This window comes from Erinaceus europaeus, chromosome 15 (genome assembly GCF_950295315.1).
Source record: "Erinaceus europaeus chromosome 15, mEriEur2.1, whole genome shotgun sequence".
Taxonomy (NCBI): domain Eukaryota; kingdom Metazoa; phylum Chordata; class Mammalia; order Eulipotyphla; family Erinaceidae; genus Erinaceus; species Erinaceus europaeus.
This window is the reverse complement of record NC_080176.1, coordinates 84,391,721-84,400,433: the sequence shown is the minus strand read 5'-3', so window position 1 is coordinate 84,400,433 and position 8,713 is coordinate 84,391,721. Positions and strand designations below refer to the sequence as shown.

The 8,713-nt window shown below is 40.3% G+C and overlaps 1 protein-coding gene and 1 pseudogene across 2 annotated transcripts in view; one reads left to right on the top strand and one right to left on the bottom strand.

The window, feature by feature from the left end:
• The window catches only part of LOC103114357 (general transcription factor 3C polypeptide 6-like), a 25,261-nt pseudogene extending 19,787 nt beyond the window's left edge, over positions 1-5,474 (top strand).
• Positions 1-8,713, bottom strand: part of DOK6 (docking protein 6) — a 541,316-nt gene that overhangs the window by 427,719 nt on the left and 104,884 nt on the right. The gene's annotated exons all lie outside the window — the stretch shown is intronic.

Sequence of the window (8,713 nt, the reverse complement as noted above, 5' to 3'; positions counted from 1 at the left end):
TAATGTCTGATATTACCTGAAAGCAATATTGTGTGATTCCAGAAACACCCAAAAGAAATAGATGAGTAAGGAGGAATTAAACAGACAAGAACCAGCACCTCCAATTCAACAGTGTAATACATTTTCATTTTATTGCTTTCTGTGCTTTAATAAGAATGCAAGGATTCATTTGCTGCAAAGAATTTCCAAATTGTAGCTAAACCAATTCGATAATAATAATAAGCTCATGAAACACAAATTAGAGTATTAATCTCCTAGGAGAGTAATCACTGGGTAACATTTACATTGAATCACTATTCTTCTATTAGGCTTGCGAGCTGTGGCACTGATTTCAGAAAACTACATTCAGACATAGCAGTTCGACCAAGTAGAACATTAGAAGCAAGAAATCCTGCTTTGGTGGTTTCCTCCATGTCTGCTCTGGAGGGTGGTAAAGACGACTATGCTTCAGTTCCACCACGGGCTGCTGCACCAGTATGGCAGTAGCTGAAAGTCTCAACAACGGCAGAATTTCCATGTGCTTGTGTCCACCCAGAAGTGAGATCCTGGGAGGAGCGGCTTCACTTCAGTGTGAGCTCTTGAAGGTACAACATACATAGGAAGCAAGGCACTTTGTCTGGGACCGTGCCGTTTGGGCAAAGAAGTAAAAATACTGCACAAGTACACATTTCTCTTAAGACATTCATATCATAAGCATGTTAAAAGACTTATTTAAGAGAGAAATTTCTCTCTCTCTCTCTATATATATATATATATCTTTTTTAATATTTATTCGTTTTGTTGCCCTTGTTATTTTATTGTTGCATTGATTGTTGTTGTTATTGATGTCGTTGTTGTTGGACAGCACAGAGAGAAATGGAGAGAGGAGGGGAAGACAGAGAGGAGGAGAGAAAGATAGACACCTGCAGACCTGCTTGACCGCTTGTGAAGCGACTCCCCTGCAGATGGGGAGCCAGGGGGGCTCGAACCGGGATCCTTACGCTGGTCCTTGAGCTTTGTGCCACATGCGCTTAACCCGCTGTGCTACCACCCAACTCCCATATATATATATATATATTTTTCCTTCTTCGAGGATTATCATTGGGGCTCTGTGCCTGCACTAAAAATCCATTGTTCCTGGAGTCCATTTTTTTTCCATTTTTATACCATTGTTATTGTTGTTATTGGATAAGATAGCAAGAAATCAAGTGAGGAGGGAAAGACAAACATCTGCAGACCTGCTTCACCGATTGTGAGGTGATTCCCCCCCACCCCCCCACACACATACCGCAGGTGAGGAGCAGGGGGCCTGAGCCGGGATCCTTCTGCTGGTCCTTGTGCTTCACGCCACGTGTGCTTAACCCACTGCGTACTGCCCCCCCCCCCCCCACTTGTTTTTCTCAACAGAGCACTGCTCAGCTCTGGTTTACGGTGGTGCATGGGACTGAACCTGGGACTTTGGAGTCTCAGGCATGAGAATCTCTCTGCATAACCATTATTCTATTTCCCCCACCCGAAAAGTATATTTGTTTAAAAAAAAAAGTGCTAAATAATATGTACTTTCAACTATCTACATTCTATACCTGAATATTTTATTATATTATATTCTCTACTTAGTCATTGGATACAACTTATTGGGTATTATCATGCAAATATTAAAATATTATCTAGAAACTATTAAATAAACTTATTGGGTATTATCATGCAAATAGTAAAATATTATCTAGCAAATATTAAAATAAACATTAACCTGAAATTTAGATGACTAGATCACCAGGCCCCATTCATCTCTTCCTGACAGGAATCTGAAATACACTCTCACCCTTGCAAGAACCCTCCTTCCCCACCCATCCCTTTCTTCTTCTTCCCCAGAGTCCTCTGTTTCTAGTACATCACATTTAACCCAGTGCAAGTTCTACTTTGTGTTTCTCCTTTCTGTCCTCCACAGTCCACTGAAGGTATATTTAGGCTAGCACAGAAACACTGAAACTTCCTTGGCACAGACCAACAGCCTTCATATGGAAAATTCCAAAGATCAATTCTGTCCTCTGCTCACTGGATTTCTATTGAGAATGGGGCAACCTTTTGCTTTTCTACACCTTTCCATTTCTCTGTGGAAGATAATTACTTCTGATTAATTTTCAAGGTTCCCATGACCTTGTTTTCTCAGGTTAAATGAAAGACTATCTTATCTATTTATTTAAAAAAAAAAACAATTTTAGCAAGCAAACACAAATGAAGAGTACAGTCTAGTTTTCAAAGTCAAGGGAACACTAGAAAACTAAAAGCTTCAGTACACATGACAAAGTAACTTAAGAAAATGTGACAGAAATCTCTGGTCAAGATTCAGGCGACACTGACTGGCAAAGAAACCTTTGCAATTAGTCACCATGTGCAGGAGAGTTTATATATGAGTCCATTGGCTAAGTCCGTTAAATATATATATATGGCAGAATGGAATACTCTATATTTTCAAACTCTGTTACAAAAAGGAGTATCTGACATATTTTAGCCAGTCTAATATTTTCTGAAGAACACTAGTTTCACAGGCTGGTGATATGGATAGACTTGCCAATGTCCAAATCCAGCAAAGAAGCTATTACAGAAGCCACAACTCCTACCTCCTGCACCCCAAAAAAATTTGGGAGATAAGTAGGAGAGAAGTGATAGGAGGGAGAGGATAAGAGGGCTCGGAATTCTAAGTCCATCAGGTCCGAGAGAGAGAGAGAGAGGAAAAGAGAGAACACAAAAAGGGGAAAGGGGGAAAGACATTTGGATGTAGTAATAGGGTTATGTGTGACTTGGAGAGGAAGAGAGAATTGGGCCTGGATGTTGTTAAAAATTCTCTAGGCTCTTGCTGGCCGGGCTAGCTTCACAGGCGGGTAACAGAGACGACCAGAGACATACGGCTGGGCAGGGAAGCTGTATTTCTTTATTCAGGAACAACGATTCATAAACTAAACCAAACTAATCACCAAACAGAACTCTGCTGTCTCTTTGCGCGGCGCAAGCACTCTCTCTAACTCTTCAACTCTCCAACTCTGGAACTCTGGAACTCTCAAACTCTCGAACTCTGCAACTCTCTAACTCTCTTACTCTGGAACTCTGGCGGGGTTTCTTCGGGGCGGGGCCAAGCAGGCCCGCGAAACTAACTGGACTAATTCTCTTGGCGGGGGAGATCTAGAACAACCCAATGTAAAGCATACAACACCTGGATATACAAATGTAGACAGTAACTATGGAGATGACAGTTAGCCCATGTCTGCAACCTTGGGAGAACTGTGGTGGTTTGCAATGGAGGGACTTAAGATTCAGAGCTCTGGTGATGGGAACGGTGTGGAATGATACCCCTGTTAACATGTAATTTTATAAGTCAATATTGAATCACTAATAAAATTTTTTTTTAAAAAAACACTAGTTTTACTAATAAGACTAGTTTACAATGCAAGTCATAGTACATTAGGAAGAGTTTTGGTTGAGAAGTAGCCAGACCAAGCAGATGTCAGTGCTGTCTTGACATAATTTTTTTTTAACTCTAAACAAATTAGCCTGTAATGTGAGGTTGTAGTAGAAAAACGGATTTACCCCTGTCCCCCTTCCCCAGTTGTAGGACTAAACACTGCACAGCAGTGAGGAACTTGAGCTACGCACATAGTCAAGCTATAATAGAATATTTCCAGCATCATCAACAGAGGTGAATCTGAAGTTTCTCAAACTCTACGACAAATTAGTTCTAAGAATAGAATGATGAAGGTCAAAAGTGCTGCTTAACTCTATCGATAGTGAAAATGACAATTCTAATTGTACTGGATAAATGTTAACCAAAACTATTTCTACTTTTCTATCTTATATTTTGATAGACTGCACCACTGGAGGGATATATACATTTTTTTACAAAAGAATTCCAAACCACATAATAAATACATAAATAACCACACCATCTGTCTTGAAGCCGACTGGTAAATTGATGAACAAGAAAGTCCTACTTTATACAAATTATACAGTATTATGTTGATCAAATTATAAGGACTACAACTAGTTATATTCCAGGGTGATAATAAGATTTATATGTTTCTACTCAAGGCCAAACCAAATCTTTTTGTCTATATCTACTTGAAAATTAGTTGATTCTAATATTTTCCATGAAGACACTTGATCATTTATGTATTAAATAGTATTAAATTGCCTTTGTCAGTCTGGACACTACCTCAGGGGCTAGGGTAAATGATAATACACAAAGGAGAGGGACTTCCTGTGCTCCACAAGGTTGGAGAAGAGAGATATTCATCTGGTAGCAATTATTATAGAAGGAATATGTTTCTGATTCTGTTCATATCAATTAAATACATTCTTCTTGTATTTTAAACATTTTCTAGCAGGTTAATGCAAGGACTCTTAACTTTTAGCCTTGCATTTTAACCACTGAGAGTGTTCATCTGAAAGTATATTTCAGTGCTCTGCTCCTTAGAGTCCACTGATCTGTAAGTTGGTGTAAAATTGGAAATCTGCATTTTGAACAACTTCCTACATTCTTCTAATGTCACTCTTGCTGGGACTGGCATCAACCCCTTCTCTAGCTATTTATGAAAGTGTCATGCAGAATACTACTTTTTATTGTGCATAAGAGCCATATTTTTAAAGATAAATATCACATATTCTGAATAAACCATAGTACTCTTTCTTATTTTTTGTGTGTTTGATTTTACTTCAGTAAAGGAAATGTAAAATTCTTTCTATGTGACATACTTTTCTCCAAATAAGGTAAACAGGGCCCTTACTCAAAATGGCGGGATCACATAGGCATGACAAGTGACGTGGAGAAGCAGTTGGTTCTGTTGGAATTGTTGGGAATCATTGATTCAGACTTCCTCTCAAAATGTGAAAAGACATGCAAGATTTTGGGGACTGATACTGAAAGGCCCATCCTGCAATTGGACAGCTACGTCTTTGCTGGGGAATACAAAGATGCTGTTGGAACCTGTGTTATCTTTGAAGAAGATGTTGACCATGATGAGAGAGAGGGAGATATAATACAACCTTACTCCACCATCCAAGGAACTCCCCCTGATGCTGTAGTATTCCCAAGTGGATGGCAATAATAAAACAATGCTGAAATATAAATGCCATACAGTAAAGAAGCGCAGCGTGACAGGAACTCTTCTGACGGAAAAGAAGGACGGGGAAGAAAACATAGGTCAGTGTACGTAAGTCTCTGAAGTTCACTTGATACATCGGCTCTGACAACGTATCTCTGCCAGGACCTCCCTCATGCTTTGTAGGAATGGCTGCAAATCAAGCACAATGGTTTCTCCTGCAGACCCAACATGATTGGTAGCTTTGTACATGAAAATGAAAATGAAGATGAAGAAGTTGTTCCTCCAACCTCAGAGGAACCTTTGGAGTTGGAAGAGCCAGAGAGTCAAGCCAAGGAGAATTCAAGCCTGACTTATGAGCAGGAGGAAGGACCTGACTTGGAAATGGAGGATTCCTTCTGAGCCTGTCATTATTCTCCCTTCTTCTGAGACAGACACTTCTATTTTATATGGAAGCTCAAGACTCTGACTTAGAAATCACTCCTAGGTGAAAGATTTCTCACAGTGATTTGGTCGTGAACTTTTAGGGGTTTTATGTAGAAGAACTGACCATATAGCTCCTACTTTCCTGTTTTTTTTCCTTTGTTGAGGGATTAATGTTTTCCATTTGACAGTGAATACAATGGTTTGTACATACATAACATTTCTCAATGTTCCGCATGGCAATACAACCCCCACTAGGTCTTCCGTCATCCTTTTCCAGGGCCTGGGCTCTCCCCCACAACCCACCCCAGAGTCTTTTTCTTTGGTGTAATAAACCAACTCCAGTCCAAAACAATAAGATAAACAGCATGATAAATTGACGTTCCTCTTGTCTTTAGCTTTCCTTCTACTGCTGGCATATGATTATGTCTGCAAGAAAAGTGGTGATAGATAGAGGCAGAGGATGATTTGAAAATGAACATTTTTCTAATGAGTACAGCCACAACAAACTTATCTGAACTCTCAATTTGGAGATGCCCACATTCAGTATTCCCTTAGTTCTCTGCACATTGATTGCGATTTGCTGAGTGGTAATGACTAGCTAGTTGGCCAAAAGCATTGTTTATATATTTTGGATAGCATGATTAATTTCCTGTGACATTCCTAAGCAATCTATTCTATATTTCAAATGCCACAGATGCAATAAACATCCTCCAAGGTCAAAATTTTATGGAAACTAATGATTACTGCAATAGAGAAGTCTCTCAGTCACTGCTGGAATTAGTATTCAGCCCAGACTCTTAGTTCTCCATTTGGTAATGCATAGATAACAAGCTAAGCATTTTGCCAATTGATGATTAAAATTACAACATGCTGAAAATATACAATACGATAGTGTCATCAATGTGATGCTATTTCAAATTTTCAAATTAAGTCCCATGATGTAGCTTTACTGAGCTTTCAAAAAACACAGAGTCTATGCTGAAAGTTATTTCCCAAGTAGAATTCAACAACACATGAAAAATCTATTCCATTACACATCCAAAACATCTTTTTGCTATGTCAAAGGATGGAGAACAATAAATTCTTCAATGCTAAACTTGCTGTCTGCAATGAAAGGCATTTGATTCAATCAAGCGAGTAAAATACAAAAAGAACATGCCTTTTCTTTAGAAATTATTCTATACCTGGAACCCCATATCCCAAGAGCCTGAGAAACAGAGGCAGGCTGGGAGTATGGATCTATTTGCCAATGCTCATGTCCAGTGGAGAAGCAATTACAGAAGCCCGACCTCCCACCTTCTGCACCCCATAGAGATCTTTGGTCCAGACTCCCTGAGGGATAAAGAATAAGGAAGCTTCCAATGGAGCAGATGGGAAATGGAACTCTGGTGGTGGGAACTGTGTGGAACTATACTCCTCTTATCCCACAATCTTGTTGATTATTATTAAATTACTAATAAAAATAAGGAATAACATCATTGCAAGACTGGCCAGCTCCTCATGGGGCGCGAGCGTTTCCACACTACGATCATCCTCTCTGGCATTATGCTATTCCACTGCAGAATACTGTGCCCCAGGATGGTTCCGTAGCCCCCATGTCCACTTGGTCGATTCCAAATTATATTCCTCCATGAGGATCATTTCTGGAACCATCCGTTCCACCCCGGTTCCATGGCTGCCAGTTCTTAGCAACATCACCCCGCCAGATATTCGTCAGGATGCGGCATCATCTAAGTTCATTTCCCACGTCTACGCTCGACCGGACCTGCCAATATATGCGGATATCTTCGCCCACCCTGTCCAACGCTTGACGTCTCATCACCCAATCTGGTCCCCTATGCCTACACTGAACTTCTCTGTTCCAGACTCTTGGAAACAGAGTTGGCAGTCAGCTGAGGTAAAGAACAAACACCTCATCACAGACCCCTGCAAGCATCAAGCCGGCTTTGACCTAGCACGTTATGATTGGTGATTGGGCCCTCCTCAATCGCTATTGAACAGGCCATGGCCGGTGCGCTGCTATGTTCCATCGCTGGGGAGCCAGAGACGACCCGAACTGCCCCTGCGGCTCCAGACAGACTATGACCCACATAGTCAACGACTGCCACCTCTCCAGATTCAAAGGAGGTCTCGAAACTTTACATCAGGCTCAACCTGACGCTGTTGACTGGCTACGGAAGAAGGGCAAATGGCTAGAAGAAGAAGAACTAATAAAAACAAGAAGTTGAAAAATAAGGAAACACAAAGCAGAATTTGGACTAGGTTTAGTCTATTGCCCCATAGTAAGACTGGGGTGGGAGGGAGGGTTCAGGTCCTGAAACATGATGGCAGAGGAGGATGTAGAGGTGGTTGAATTGTTATGTGGAAAACTGAGAATGTTACACATGTACAAACTACTGTATTCTACCATTGGCTGTAAACCATTAATCCCTTCAAAAAAAAAAGGGGGGGTTAGGCGGTAGCACATCGGGTTAAGCACACATAGCACGAAGTGCAAGGACGGGTGTGAGGATACCGGTTCGAGCCCCTGGCAACCCCCCTGCGGGGGAGTCGCTTCACAAGTTGTGAAGCAGGCCTGCAGGTGTAAAAAAAACTTATTCTATAAAAGTATTAACAAGTGACTCAAATCAACTAGCAGATAGTCAGTCCATCCTAGTATTAAGTTAGACATTTTGCATTCCATTGTGATTAACATTAATATTAGCTAATACTCACAGAGTGTTAAGTATAGACCACGCCATATTTGTTAACCAACTGTGGATCAATTGAAGGCTACAAAAAGGAGGCCTGGCAGCAACAAATACATATGTTTAAGATTCTACAGCTAAAGCAATTTACTTGAACCTTTTTTCCAAAGCCTTTACAATAATGTCTCTCATACTAAAATAATTTCCTTTCAGTAAAGAACTATCCAGAGAGGCATAATCAGCAGAAAAACCAGGTTAAGTATGTATTCCTCTTCCCCATGTCTAACTATACGGGTCAAAAATATTACATTACTCCTGTGCGATCATTTAAATTTCACCAAACTATTTTATGTTATGAAGTGGAAAAATGCACATATTTCTGCTCAGCTGACTTGACATACAAGTCCTGTGCTCTACAATGGAGCCATTACAGTTGGCTGTGGACTGCATGTATGAACTGACACAATCACTGATGATGAATGGCTTTTATCATATTCCTTTCAACATGAGAATTATGAATAAATATTA